General features: G+C 43.9%; 1 protein-coding gene across 1 annotated transcript in view; it reads left to right on the forward strand.

Moving 5' to 3' along the window:
* The window catches only part of LOC120896611 (allatostatin-A receptor-like), a 67,614-nt gene that overhangs the window by 9,034 nt on the left and 42,567 nt on the right, over nucleotides 1-16,013 (forward strand). The window lies entirely within an intron of this gene.

Here is a 16,013-nt window from a genome sequence, read left to right on the forward strand (position 1 = left end):
AGTGAACACTCATTAGCTTAATGAATGGTGGTTCAAATCCATTGAGTTACTAATTAAAAGGTTTGTCATTAAGCTTGAAATCCCATAATAAGCAGAATAATGTTGTGGCCTATTTATGTTTATGGAAACGTATTTCATTTAAAGTGAGGTTGCAGCGTTACCTTGACAACCATACTAGAAAACGAAACCTTATGAAAATACCTTTTATATGTGAGAAATTCATTGAACTTAAGCGAGCTACCGATAAAACATATTTTCGCAAATAATCTTCAGCTTTTTTAACTTTTGGTTGTCGTCTGATCGCATGTAGAGAAGATTGCGCTATTTTTCCTCTGTAAAAGATATATCGCAATAAATATGAACGGCCTTTTGAATATTGAATGGTGCAGAAATTGCCTCGAGCCGCTAGCTCATGTTTTATAACGCGGGACACTGGCAAAGCTCCCGCCACTTCCGATGGCGTAAAAAATCCAATTGAAAGCAATAAACCGCTCGAAACGGTTTGCTGGCCAATGTGCGGGACACATATTGTGCGCTTTTTGATTTATGGTTCGTTGGCTGGACAAGTGAAAATTTAAATACCAAATATATTGAAACCGTGTCCCAGTTAGCGGAGGAAAGCTTATAGTTGTCACAGCCAAAAGGAAGATATCATACACAAACACATACAACCACTCGAAAGAGAAACCAATCTCGAAGTGGAAACGTTTAACGAACAATTATCTGCCCTGAAGGGGAAGATGGGGGCGAATCACTGTGACTTTCCCCAAAACTCAACCATCTGGACCATGCAGATTCGATTGCCGAGTGAATGGTGAGCCTATCGGAGGGTGCCACTTGACGCGTGAATGTTGCACGGACACGGGACATGAATATGTTTGGACCGTATGTTACGCCGGAGGGTTGCAATCTGTTAAGTCGTCACCAGTTTTCGGACGCATTCTCGCATAACATTCCACCCGGTAGATACCGAAAAATCACAAAAAAAGGAAGGTAATCGTTCGGTGATTGAAAAGTTGACACACTCGTGACGGCCATTTTGGGGACCTTTCCTTTTTTATTATTGCTTCTTCAGCATGCTTACGAAAGTGGCCCTAGATTCGAAGAAGCTGACCTCCCCTACTCTCCGTAGAACCGTAGAGCCTTTGGGGCATATTTCAGCATTCCTTTGAACTGGGTGATATGCATGATTCCATCTAACCGTGATGATTCCATCTAACAGGTCTGACGGATAAACGGGGCCATTCTGCCCCCGTCCGTAGGTACGCATGCCTCTTATGCCGAATTGCCTTACTGTGTCTATGTTGGGCTGAATGAAACAAAAAATAACGGCTGCTAAAACCTCAAGCCCCCGACAGACCAGCCAACCAATTCGGAAGCCCCTTGTGTGTCGGTTTTGTATCATATTTTTCGACTCGGTTTGTAACCTTGTTGGCCGCTCTCGACCCGATCGGTAAAAATAACTTTTTCCATACCTGTCCAACCGGTTGGGTTGTTATTTGCCCGGGTAATGCAAAAGCAAACCCCTTTTTTAGTGACATTTTGTTGTAAGCGAACACTTACATGTACCTCGGGTGACATGTTATTTGCATTCCGCTATTTTTCAATTTGATTCGTTGCTTTGTGATGTCGAAGGCCACCGTGTGCCACGAGTGGTTACGATTGAAGGATTGGTTGAAGTTCCTTGTTACCTTTAATGATGGATGGCGTTTGCTCTGTGTTCCCACCAAGTCATAAGGGGCGTTACGATTCTACAATAGACTGTAATTTGTTTTTTAATCGCTAAAGTAGTACATTTTATTTGTTTTTATATGAAACTGTGCTGTGCTGCTGTGAATTCAGTTCAGTGGTGAGTTTTGTAACAAAATCCGATTGCGTGAACAGAAATTCCCACGACCTTCTTACAGGCGGGAGGACCGATTGTTGAACGTTGGGAGGAAATTTCATTTTCTGCCGATTTTCTCCTTACGCTCCAGTACATTTCAATCGAAATTGATCCCAGCGCCTCGAGATATACCGAGAAAGCGCGAGTACGAAAGCAGCAAGAAGAGGACGATTTTGCAATGGACCAAGTTTACCGCGTATCGTTCTGCGACGAATTGTAAGGCACCTTGATTTTCGCGCTTTGCTTCCTTCGCGCCCAGACTCATATCTTTGGAAAAAGCCGGAGCGTCTGCCGGTTCGATTCGCCCGGTCACTTGGTGGAAAATGTTCAGCTCGTTAGCACAACCGGAAGCGAGTGAGCGCAACGGAAGATTAACCTTCTCTGCTTCCGTTTCAAAATGATGGGAGGTGGTGGGGTGAACTAGAAATAGACACAGGTCGGAGGACGCAAAACGGAGGGGTATTTATGTGTACCGAAGCTGTTAATTTTGACAGCTACGGTTGCGCGACGCTGCGGACTTGTCACTTACCTCTTATCCGACCCGCAGAACGCCCTCTTCCAGACACCCGGCACGTTCGTCATGGGTCTGTGTATTTGCAGGTTGTGGTGGTGGTGGTGTCAGTGGTGATGGAATGTTGTTGCAAAATGTGGTCACCGAAATAGCGAAAACAAACAACATCAAATGAATTGCTCGGTTGGAACAGACAGTTGATGCTACTCTGTCTCTCTTTCCTTCTTTCTCTGTCTCTCTCTTTTTTACAGGAACTGTTGGTGACCGTGTATTGAGAATTTCACATCGCGTGGAGAAACCATTGGTTGGTGTCGGTGGTGCAGTAAATGAGCGTTTTTTATCCTTTATATATTTTTTTTTTTTTTCAATGAAGAAACGAGTGTAAAAAATCGCGATCAGTTATACTGCTGCCAGCCTCGGCGCGGACACACTGGGTGCGCTTTCAATGCAGCGTTTTGATTTGTGACACGGAGTGTGAGGTATCGAAATCAATTTGCTCACCAGACTGGCAGAATAATGATGAGCTTTTGCTTCTAGGTCTGCTGCTGGTCTAGCGTTCGCTGTCGGTAGTTTCAGAACCTTGGAAAGGCACACTAGCTTCGATGTGCTTGCTTGTTGATTGTTATCGTTCTTTATCTGGCACATGAAGAACGGCAGTATCGTTAGAACAGTACACCGACACACGGCATCCAGCGTGGCTCCAGTGGACAGCTAAACGTGACTTTGATTGCGTTGCGAAGATGACGATGCAGGAATGTAGAATCTTCCGTACACCTTCCAATTTATGGTCGAGCGAAAGTGCTGTGATACAGCGTTCTGCATGTGCTAGCGTGACAGTTACATTTTACAGCGTAAATAACGAGTAAAGGTAGACCGGTGCCAATGGAAGCGAACGGTCCGATCATAAATTTATCATCGTTGGGTATGGTTCACATTTTATGCTGATTTTTATGATTGAATAAATTGCATGGAAAGGAAAGGTGGTTTTGAATATGGAAACAATAATCAATGCATTTACGCTTCAGACATTCATGGCTGATTTATTTTGCATTTTAAACTTTAAGTTAACACTATGAAAATCATAATATATAAATAAGTTAAAAACAACTTCAATAAGAGCATAAATTAATTTCAGTTTAATCTTCATTTCGTCAACCATTGCAAAATAGAAAGTATGATGGTACATTATGGAGCCGAATGGTACTGTTGCTGTTGGTGGAGACGCATGGTACTTTGTGAGTTTTGTTAAATCCACATGACAGTGTAGTAACTTTGAACTCGCGTTGGCCAGGGTGTCCTTCAAGCATCGTTAAGAAAGGTCATCGTTTGTAGAAACAGACAAAACTGAAGTGAATACTGTTTCTAAGCGGACATTCGACACTCGATCGTCCAGGAGATCATAAAAACATGTTTAAGAGTTTTACCTTTCTGGAAACGTGTGCGTTTCGGTTGTTTTTGTGTCACAAATGTTTACTTGTATGAACGGTGTGGTTTGAACTCTTACTGGTGTATTGCTATGATGTAATCTAATTTCGATTTGGCTTTCCAAAGTGTGTTACAACGTTGCTATAGCTGAAAGTGTGTAATATAAGAAGTTATGGAATAATTATGCTATAAATCAGCAAATCACAATATGATCCTTGATTGTCACGAATTAAAATCTAACCGACAGTGCTTTGCTTATCCTAAGCGTAACAAATAGTGTAATATGCTAATTGAACATGTTTTCTCGAAATTTGCATTGAAATTGTGCACTGCTAAGTGTGTTAACTATTAAACAACAATCACGCCATGCAAATTTCCCTTTTATGACTTGGCCAACTTAACGACCACGCACATCCTCATAATTATGGCCCACAACGCCTTGCACCTGCTCTACACATACCTGCACGATACATGGTTGCAGTGCTGCAGTACGCTTACACTATGAAGTACAAAGTAAGTGCAAGTGAAAAAAACCATTGCATGAACGACAACATTCTTCACAGGGCTGCCGGTTGTACGGTTCTGAACTGTCGCTACCAGAAAAATTCAATTACACTCAATCTTTTCCTCTCGGTCATGGGCCGTTCTTCTCCCCTCATCGCATGCAGTGAGTAGACTTAAACGTGCCATAATACAGGCTTTAAGCATGTGCTTCCATGATCACATCACGCCGATGCGCCTCTCCTCCCGTAACTTTATCACATGGCAGTGTTCAGTGTTTACTCTGGTGGAGACAGCATGCAGCACATGAAACTTGGTTGGAGTAGTTTACTTTGCAAGTGGAGAAAAATCGTGCAGAAAATGGTTCCCAAACCCCCATGCCCAGTGTCGGACGATAAAGGGCTCAACCTGCACGAGGCTGAACAAACGCGTGTGCTCATATCGGACGGACATTTATTGTACAGGAACGATCCCTAGCAACTAGAAGCAATCGGTGGTAGGTGATGTTAAGCCAAAACAAACTTCCGTAACAAAGAGGTTGTCCAGTGGTTTGGATTAAATTTGCAAATATTCTCTCTACACCAACCGTTACTGATAAAGCCTTACTGTTGGTATGGGTCAAAGCTTTCTTTACACTAGCAGAGGGTGGCGGTCCTACACACTTTACACAGTTCAAACAATGAAGCCACAAGGAAATGAACTGTTCGTTCGCCGTGTGCGTTGCTAGTCCTCTCGAGAGGATAGGCGCGCTTGTGGCGTACGTAGACTTAATTCAGGACTTTTGTTCTTTCATCCATTTTCTGCCAGCACGGGAAAGATGTTCGCAATGCTCAAATTCTGTAGTTGTGATAGCCCGACAGATACAGGATAAGCAATTAAAATTCTAATGAATATTATATGCAACGTGGCAGGCACAAAGCTACAATGATGATAAGGTATTTTGCGTTGTTATAGTGGTAGGGGCGTTTCACAACCTCTCTGCATCCCAAAAACAGACGGGTCTGAGTTATCCCCCCAAGTTATCTAGGGATTTTATACCTCATAATACCATGCGTGCCTCCGATCCCTTTCCGAAATTTCTTGTGCGTAACGTTCCATTTATAAAGATAAAGATATCAGTTAATAGGTACCAGTTCGGCCATCACACCTGCTTCACAGTGGTTTCCACAGTACTCGATGGAACTCCCACTCGATTGTTACCTTATCACCGCTACCGTCAACCACTCCCGACCATCCGACTACGCACAGCAACCCTGTGCCACGATTTTCCGATGCATGTTTGCATTTAACCCAACAAATTGGGCAACAGCATTCGACCCTGTTTCCCACATGGGCATGGTGGTGAAAGATGAGGCCGAAACAAAAGGTGCAGGTGATTTGTTTCAGCACTGCAGTTGGCAGGGTGGAAACAGTTAATTCAAAAGACAACAACAGCACCAGCATGCGGGGGCAGACAAACCTCACAGGTGGTTTACATTCTGTTGCATAATTGCAGTGAGGTGCAGTATGGATCAAGAGCTGAGATGATGTTGTTTGGCTGACCTCATTTCTGCTGGCCAGAACGGAAGAGGGGTTGTCTCAGAGGACCTGTGTCCACTCGCTATGTTCGCTCGCTGTTTTATAAGTGCAGCAGGAGATTTGTTTTCCCCGATTCGTGAACAAGCGCACCGGTTCCCGTACGGCTGGTGGCGATGAGTAAAGGGTTTGTGTGGTAGCCAATTATTATTATACATATTTTGAGTCTATCAAACTTTCTGATCGTTTGAAAAGTAATCAAGAGACCGAAACTTAAGCAGCGCGCGGAGATTTAAAGCTACCATTTATAACGCTTTAAGGGTCTTGTGTCGTTTAACGTCGATACAGCGGCCGAAACCATTGTTTCCGTATCGCACATAAACAGCTCATAATCCTATTATGCTTTCAGCATTCCGACGGCGCAACATTAATAATTCCCCATGGGCTCGGCCGTACAACCTTCGACCAGAGTTTTTAACGAGCAAAAGTGATTTTCATCGGCTTTGGCACAACCCGCACGCAGCGTTACACGGCACAATTTTAATCCAACAGGTGTTCCCGGATCGCCTCACGAGCCCTGTTGTGTTTTCTGCTGAACGTGGCTTACGTGTCTAGAATGCCCTATCGGTCTATCGTTGATTTGCCAGCGGGGTCACTCCCTGACTAGATAGGGGTTGCCGCATTAGGAGACCAATAAATGCGTCTAATGGAAATCGCATCTTTATGATCACTGGCTGGTTGAATCGTTTGGATCGTTTTCGCACCACATTGCTGATTCATATCCGATACACGTTGATGACTCCCCGAGGGACACTTTGCACGAGGTTGGAGTGTGTTGGTGTTTACCGAGAAAGATACCCAATGCCCGGTTTATCGACATCCATCTCACCATCGCCGAGGCAAGCAACGGGCAATCGGAGGAAAAAAGAAAGTAAACTTCTCGATATAAAAAAAAGCTCAAGACAACACACTGAAGCCTTCTATTTCTTTACGCTTTTGTCCTTCTGCGCACATGCAGAAGGGGCGATGGATGCTTCATTCGACTGTAGGGCGGAGGGTGGGATCATCCGGCAAACATCTTCCTTCCTGGCCGTCTGCCGGTGGCATTAGGAGTAAGAATCGTTTCGAAGGTTTCGGCTTACTCCCGGGGCAATAAAATTATAAATTACGGCACTTTGTGTCGCCGGGTTTCGTAGCGTTTGTACGGGCAAAGTACGGACGGAACCCTTTGTACCGTTTAGCGTGGGAACTTTTTGTGTTGTTTTTTGGTTCCCTCTCTTTTCGTTTGCTTGCCTGCTTTTTTGTAAAATCGGACGAAAATGTTTTACTTCGCGTTTCAAGCAAATGGCACTTTCAAGCCACCGCTTCCTTTCGCGTAATATTCTTTGCTTTTGTTTTAACGTTTGGTATTTTTTCTTCTTTTGCTTTTGCCTTCTACTGCCTGCTGAAGGTGCAAAAAATCTGTCCTACCAACATAAAACTGGTCTCCGTTTCCGTGGGAGCTTTAAGATTTGTTTCTCTTTTGGCTGCACAAAACAGTTCGCCCAGTCGGTTGGTAGTTATTGCGAGAGCTCCTTTTGTGCCTCGTGTTTCGCTTGAATCAGGTTGAATCAGAGTTTATCCTCAACATTTACCGGCGCAGCTAAAGCGGAAAACGAAAAGCGCCATTTGAATGTCAGTCACGTGTTTGGCTTATGACGGTTTTGCACCAGAATAAGGGCTAGATGATTAAGGCACGGTCATTTCATGCTGTCAGACAAGCGTTGCTAAGCATATTTTGCTAACACAATCACTGTTATCGGGAAATTGCACTTTTTGTTTTGGTGGTAAGTTTATAGAATCAGTTTTTTTTTTTGCCCATGATGGCAAAGACTTACGTAGAACATTATACATACCTTCTTTGATAACATTTTCTGCAAAAATATAATCAAATAGTTGCTCCTTCCCCCGTGGAACCGAAACAGTTTAAATCCATTTGTGTATTTTCCCGTTCCAAATAAATGAAAGAGCGTTTCCACCAATAATTGCATAACGTTTTACCCGTACACTGACGCAAACACCGGCCAAAGGCAGCAGCAACCAGCTCACAGCCTTCGAGGTCGGTATGGAAAAGCCATGCAAATGAGTTCATTACAGCGGTAAAGTAATCCTGCCCTCTGGAGTTTCGCGCTAAAAGTTACCGTAACTTTCACTGCAGGCAATCGACTGGCCCTGGCTCCGTCATTCATAATTCGATTAACCCATTTCCGTGGCCGATCTATTCGAGAGAGCGCGTTTCGTTCCATCGTGACGGAGGATGTTCGATGTAGGTGGGAACAGTGTTTCTAGCTCGTTTGCCTCTCATCCGTCGTCACGCCAGTGGAACGATAATCGATAATATATTAATGATTTATGATCGCAAATGTTTGTTACGCAAAGTAGCGACGTCTCGCATCGGGGGATGGAAGGACCGGAAAGGTCCCGGCTGTATTTTGGGTGTCACCGCGCGGTTTGTCTGGTGATGAGATGTTGTGCGATTGGATGTTGTTTGGATGGGCAAATGAAATTATATTTGAATGAACATTTATTGATTTTCGTGGGCTGAGTTGAGGGGAGTTAGATATTCTTTGGAATTCCATGAAGATTGCGCCACTCATTGGTGGTTGGCGGGAGTGTTTCATTAATTTTGAATGATCTGTGCCCTCAGAAACTGGCAGAATGGACATTAAACACATCAAACAGTAGATTGAAAAGAGAGAAGAAGGGAAGGATTCAACTCAAACGTTTGATCAAAGACGGAAACGATGGCTCTGAGCTCGTGGCTTTACTTCTGCGTGCTTCAAAATTGGCTTTCACTTCGTTGCTATTGCGCTGATGAAGTAGTAGTGGTATTCCGCTTGACACATACCAGTGATCCAAGGTGAAGTGGTGCTCGATGGCGTGAACGAGTGCTACGTTGGCGACTTTCCTTTCATCAAGTGCGGCTGCCAGCGACAGCAGCTCTCACGAACTTACACTACCGAAGCCACCGTCCGTCTGATTACCGAGACGCATTTAATTAGTTTATCAAAAGCTGTGTACGGATTTCTACCAAGGCAAGTGCACCACCGTACGGCTATTCGTGCCCGCCGTCGATTGAAACATCTGATCCGGTAGTGTTACTGGCGTTTTGTTTGCTGCTCGATTTGAATGGATGCGAATCTTAATTTAAAATGTCCTCCTGTACCACTGCCTGCCTCACGTTGAACCTACCGGCCTTTGCATTATCGATACCGTAGATGAAATGCTCAAACGCTGATGCTGATTAAATTAAACCCCGTTCCAGAAGGGGAGGGAGATTGAACGAGGCACGCGCTTCCGACGCGAAATGACGGTTCATGGTCGTTGGTTTGAACTGTGAATCTGCACATCAAGGACGCGTTCGAGCTGCTAGCGATCGCGGAAGTACAGTATTTGACCCTTTGAAAGATAAAACTTCTGACGACCGCAAGCTCAAATTTCTCGGGAACAGTAATGACAGCGTAAAATGGATGAATTAACGAGTTATGTTCTTTAATTCAATTTCATGGATAAACTACCCCAAGGCTTTACCATAAATTCCAATGTCTCGATTTGGTGGAAGCTCAAGAACGAAAATGATGTATAATTTACAACATGAAACGCAATTAAACTCGCTTCGATTTGAGCTGCCTCCCAATTGATTGGGTTACGCTTCAATGGAAATCGGTCTGGGATGGTTCAATGATTACGATAAGTAATTTCATTCGAAATGGACCCGAAAAACCCAGAAAACAGGTGTGGCTCTGGAGGGCCACGTGCAGCAGCACCAGCATCAATAATGCTCGTAAAGAATATACCTTTTTTGTTTGCTAAATGAAACGCATTTATTTTCATCTACCTAACTACAGGCAAGGAAGGCCGAGTAGAACCGTTTCTTTCTTTCCACTGTCTGAGCTGGATGGATGCATTCACACCCGAACAGGCTCGTCCCGTGGAAACTGCTACTAACGAGTGGTTCGTCTAATAAAACAGGGACAAGATAAATTAGGCACAATGTAATCAAATTCGAAGGTTTCGTTCCTTTCGCTGCTGTTTTTTTGTGCCCGTTGAAGGCACTTTACTCACAGGTTACAATGGGTCGAAACGGACTGGCCTGGTGGTGGTAGAGGTGTTGGGGAGGTTAAGTAGTAGACCCTGGTTAGATCCCCTAGGTAACAGAAAGACACGAACAAACAAAAAAAGAAGAAAAAACCCGAAAAATGAGGCATCCAAACTCATGGAAGCAAACAGAGGTGTGGCTATGACAAAAAAAGGCCTCGTTCTCGATGAACGTAATGGTTGAAAAAGGCGTTCGTAAGGTTTTGTTTCTTATGTTTGTGTGGGATGGTTTGAATTGGGAGGGAGGCCAGCAGGCTGCGAAGGTGCGTACGAAAGAGACAACAGAGAATGGGTCGAGCAGGTTATTAGTTAAAAGGGCCTCGGGTTGAGAAATGGGTGCATTAAATATCCATTTTGGGAGAAGCGGGATTCGGTTCGGAAAAACAAATTAGTGAAAAACACAAAGATGACGAGCGGGTTCGTAAGCAAGTGGAGCGTGAAGTATGACGACGGCGAGGCATCAGCTGCGGAAGGTTTGTTTAAGCTTGCTGGTGAGCTGGAGCTAAGCGGAAAGTGCTTACAACAGGTGTTTGCTAATTAGAAAAAGCTTTCTACAGTGTGGCCGGTTACTGTCAAAAGCGGTGGCAAAAGTTACCGTAATGGCTGGCTATCAGTCATGGTAGGGTTGATAAGACGCTGAGCTGTTATTGAGGATCGACATTGGCTAGCTATGGGGTGTGGGATTATTATCAAGTTATCGCTTGTCTGCCAATAGTATAAGATAGGATGCATTATCTTGCTTCATAGCGCACCAGCTAATGCAGCGTTTGCTTTTCATCAGCCTCTGAGATGCAGAATTTCTGCACCATTACGCCGTAAATTGAAAGGGAGGAACCCTCTAGGGCTGAGACGAACTTGTTGTACTCGGGGTTTTTTGTTCACTTTTAACTCGACACTAACAAGGACTAACGAGCGCAACGACGGAAAGGCACAGTTTTAATGGGCACTGGGGAAATTCTGCGTAGAAGCTTCCTGGCCGGAAATTGGACAGTTGTTGTTTTCTCAGTTCTCGTGATTCACTGGCCTACACAATGCCTCAAGCAGTTTGGGATGTCAAACGGACTGGGAAATGTCAAGACCGGCTGCAAAAACCACAGATTTGCAACTAAGTAGGCGGTCATAGCAAGCAAAATGTTAAGGGGGAAATGAAACAATCTCTTGTCTCCCAACGTTGGTGAGAGGATGGACAAGTATTTCCGACGAGCACATGGTGCGTTGTTGCCGAGTGGTTGCTTAAGCCGAGGCAAGATAGCAGCATTGTTGCACTGGTAATTAAATTGGAGATTTCGCACGAAACGATTAATGTCATCCTGGGAAGGTGGACGACAGAAAAGGTAATTGATTTTCCATAGAGCACGGTTGAGCACCGTATCACGAAGAGGGGGCAGGAGCGGCGTATAATTTGTGTGTCGGTTCGGATATGCATTGGCCCATTCATTCTACCGTTGTGTTAATTAGTATCGATTGCCATTCGCTTCATGCGTCGTGTTGTCGTATGCGGTAAGTCGAAACGCGTGTGACGGCGAACCTCAACAGTTAGTGATTAGTGCCGGCTTGAGGTATGTAATCTAAACCACCACCTCACCTGTGCTCCGTATGAACGAGTGACACACACGCAACAATGTGTTGCGCATAATCCATTATTTATGTAAGAAAGGAAAAGCGCTAGTGCTAGTGAGAGAGAGAAATAACGGTAGCGAGATCAGGAGAACGAGAGCGAACTAGGAACGAGTAGCGAGAGAGAGAGAACGCGCAGCTTTAAAATCGGGAGCGCGGGTTAAGCGCGAGGAGTTGAATTCGGACCGCGAAGCGAATAACATGTTGTGAACTGAAATCTAAATAAAGCGTTATTTGTCTAAACCGAATAAAAAACTCCACATTTATTATACGCTTTCGAGGCGCGAACACTAATGTGATATTCATTTAATCGATGCAAATGGTGACCAACATGGGGCTTCAATTCGTGGGGAGTTAATTTCGATCGATTTGCTAACTCTCCAGAGGGCTATCATTTGGGCGCTAATTTAAGTGGCTCGATAATAATCGTCTTGAGGATAAACACATAAGATATAACATATCACCCGATTTATGCTTGTCTCGTGCTATCAGTTCTGCCTAGTCGGATGACGTCATCGTGATGTGATGAGTGATTAAAATCGATTAGTTGCTCTAACTGCGCTGACTGCATCGTCGTGCTGCTGTCAGACGTATACTCAATACCTTATAATTGTACCAGTGACATTATGTCGTTAAGTGTGAAGATTTGATCACTACAAGGGCTATTCGGTGCGCGATTACCTTATTATACTCAGCTCCATTTCATTGCATCCCCTTCCAAACGTCCATTTTGTTGTTGTTGAGATTACTAAAGGATGCGTCTTCACCGAAATTGTTCGTTGGCGTCTCAAGCACGTCTGCTGCCAGTCGTGGTGATGGTGCTGGTGTAGATTATTCATGGGAAAGCTCTTGACAAGTAAATTGTGGAGAATTTTATTAAAGCCTCCAAGCTACCGAGCTGTCGCGTGTCACTCCTTCTACCGTTTAGCCGTGCCTTGTCCCCTAAGTACACTAACAATAGGGCTGAAAATTTCACTTACCGCTGCGTTTATACTTTGAGCGCAAATGGAGTGAAGCTAATCTGCATTGCAAATATCCGTACCCGTTCACCTTCCTTTGGAGCTCACTTTCGCCGTTGTGTCGTGTCGAGTGAGCCAAACGAACAGCAGTAGTTGGCACATACTCTTTGTGTGCCCTATACCGGCCAGTTGGTGTCTTTTGGGAAATAATGCCAAGTTCAGGCGATAATGAAGGAGTTACCCACACTTAAGGAGGGTATAAATTCTGGTATATTAGCTAAGGCCGGTTACCCAGCTACCTTTGGCATCGGTTTTCTGAAATGGCTCTTCGGTCTTGCGAAGATGTTCGGTGCATCCTTAGCTAGCGTCTGCTGGAGAGGAAGCCTTTGCGATCAATTGAGAGCATAAGTTTAGTGGTAAGCTCATTTGATGTTCGCATACATTATGAACCTTGCACCTAAAGTGCTGCATATTGATGAAGCCATTGCAAAGAGAGCTTTCGATAGTTTGGATTTGAGGTTGAGAAAAATGTGAAGGGATTACGCTAGTGACCAGCTCAGGAATCATTTAACTTTTATTTAATTAAAACAAATATAAGGAGAGCTTATTCCTTCGAAAAGGATACTCGTATTCACTTTCGAGCAAACAAAAGCTGGTACATGAGTTAAGAATACTTTAGTTTACGTTAATTCAATTTCAATTTCTATCAAAACTCAGAATGTCTCACGTTCATCAAATTTAGGATACCAGAATTGAATAGCTGCTCAAATTAAACGAAACAATGTTAACACATCCCACTGCCAGCAATGCCGGCTGGTTGGCAACTAGCGGACACATCCAGCAAGATTCGCCCATAAATCCGCTCTGTTATGTTTGATTCGAACCCGTAAAGTATCAATTAATATGATCAGCCTTGTAACCAACAAACAGGTCTGCAAAGCATCCTTCGAAGGTAAATACGCTTCCACCTTTGAGTAGTAGCACAAATAATTCATACACATTCCAACTGCGCAACAATCTGCCATCATTCGGAATGTACAGCGCACACAGGAAGCCAGTTGGCTGCTGCTGGTGCTTCAATTAGTTTATCCAATACACCCAATGGTAATGACGTACGTAAACGGCACTCATCTTGAGGACTTGCATGTGTGGCCTGTGGTGTGTACATAGTAAATAAACATCCGCCCGCGTTGCCGTGAGCAGCTCATACCGGCGGATCCGGTTCAGCTGGCAACAAATTCTAATTAGCCAGTGGATTAGAGTGGTTCACTTTTCCCAGAAGGCAAAAAAGAGATACACACTGGAGCCTGATGATATCCGTTGGTCTACCGCTGCCTTATGGCCTTTTTGAATTTCGAGGAATATAGTTCATTGAAGCAGATATAAAAAAAGAAAAAAAAAACTCGTGTGAAACCTTTTACAGTAATGCGATAAGTCTTTTGATAGTTCGTTGGATATGATTTAAATGCAAAATCATCACCGACCGCTTGCTACGCCAACACATCGTGATAGAAAGCATCATGTGAAGTGCCATAAATGTAAGCTTCTGCAACGCCTCCAGTGTCCGTGTCACCATGCTCCACTTCCATGTGTCTGTCAGGAGTGTGTTGGGCGTTGTACAATAAATGACGGGCTGAATGATGGTGAGTGGCCCCTTTCCATCCACATCTAGACGGAGCAAATGATTGTTTTTGTTTTACTGCTTAGTAATCACTGTTCATTTCCATCTTCTATGGCAAAAAAGGGAACAAACAAACCGCCCATAGAATGCACAAGATTGCGTTCTGCGGTTCGGAAATTGAAATATATTTTACTTGGTGCATCTTGACCCTACGCAACCAAAACTCGATCTTCCCATTTTCTCATCATTCACTTTAAGCGCCGCTGCTGGAAACGACTGCCCTGATGGTTGCGACGTCTCGGGGGATGAGATTTATGCCGGCCCCGGGTTGGTAACGTTCGATGATAGTGCTCGTTTTCGTGTATGTATGTATGTATGTAGTTTTACCGGTCTCTCCCACATACTGCACTATTCGCTGGGGACGACTGGAACGCTCCTAGATATGTAGTTACATGCAGCGAAAGAGCTGGCCGGAAAGGTGCGCGATCATAAGTTGGGCGATTTATTTCGTAAGAGATTCGTTGTATCATACTGTAAGGGAGTATTTGTGTGAAATCGAACCATGGTGTCGGTTACCATGGGCAATAGTGCAAGGTGGGTGCTGTTGTGCATGGCACTGCACTCATCGTGTTTGCACTGAACTATTCCCCACTTATCGGTGTTAGCATTCGAATTCGAGCGAATCATTCAAGGGGATTGTATGAGGAAAGATGGTTTTTTTGCTTTTGCATCACACACAATGGGAAGTTTGTGGTTTATGTTGTTCCTTTCATTTCACGCAAGCTTCGAAAAAAGGACTACAAGCTCTTTGCCGCATGCACACAAGACACTTACCAGATGAACTGTTTCAGGTTTGCTGATGTTTCCGAATGCTTCTTTCGGTATGCTTAACACCTATTTCATCTTTGTTTTTGTTGTTGTTTTGGGTCGGTCTTTATGGGTTTGGGAAAGGTATTTTGTATGGAGTTAAGGAAAACATGACGCATCCTTCCTTCATTGGTCCCAGTGAACCGTTTCCATTTTACGGGAAATTGAAAATCAATCCTCTTAGAAAGTATTATTTTGATGGCTATGGGTCGGTGTGTGCGAATGTTCGCCTGTTTGTGTGTGTTTTGAAGTGTTTTCAAAGCCTCAATATCAAGCGGGACCTAAACCAAAGATTCCAATTTCCAAGAGCCCGGAGCGTACAATAGATTACGAGTGTTTGTTAATTGAATGAGTCGGCAACCTCGGTGTGGGGGCAGTAGGAATCTTGGCACCCTGAACCACCGTGAAGTTACTTTATTACCTGTCGATTTGATGAAGTTTCAGCATTCCGATACGTTTTCGGTGTGGAATCGATGGATCTGATTGACAAGAGGAGCACAACAAAAGAATCTCGCAATCGATTCCGTGATTCGCACTAGTGCGGGTGGTATCAAACCTGTTTCTGGAATTCCGTGACGATGTGACGAGCGTAGCACAAAGCAGAAATATGAGTGGAATTTGCACCTTTTCTTCTTGCGATGTTTCTGCTTCAGGTTTGGTGAACGACTGGTAAAGAAATGTTAGAAAGCGATACTGACTGTAGTTTGCTTAGGCCATAGTTGTTAAGAGGTTGAACCAAATCGACACAATGTTGGAAACGTGTAATGAGAGTCACGAATTAAGCTTATTAAGCTATTTAAGCTTTTAAGACGACTAACCAACCAAAATAATATTGTGGAAATATGGAATAGACATAAAGTAAAGAGTTGTACATCGATTGTTGATCTGATATTTTGATCGTTGAAGTTTGCATTTTCAGAACATTAAACTGCAGAACAAACAATACTACAATAGTTTAAGAATCATTTTCGACCA

Source organism: Anopheles arabiensis, chromosome 2 (assembly GCF_016920715.1).
Source record: "Anopheles arabiensis isolate DONGOLA chromosome 2, AaraD3, whole genome shotgun sequence".
NCBI lineage: Eukaryota > Metazoa > Arthropoda > Insecta > Diptera > Culicidae > Anopheles > Anopheles arabiensis.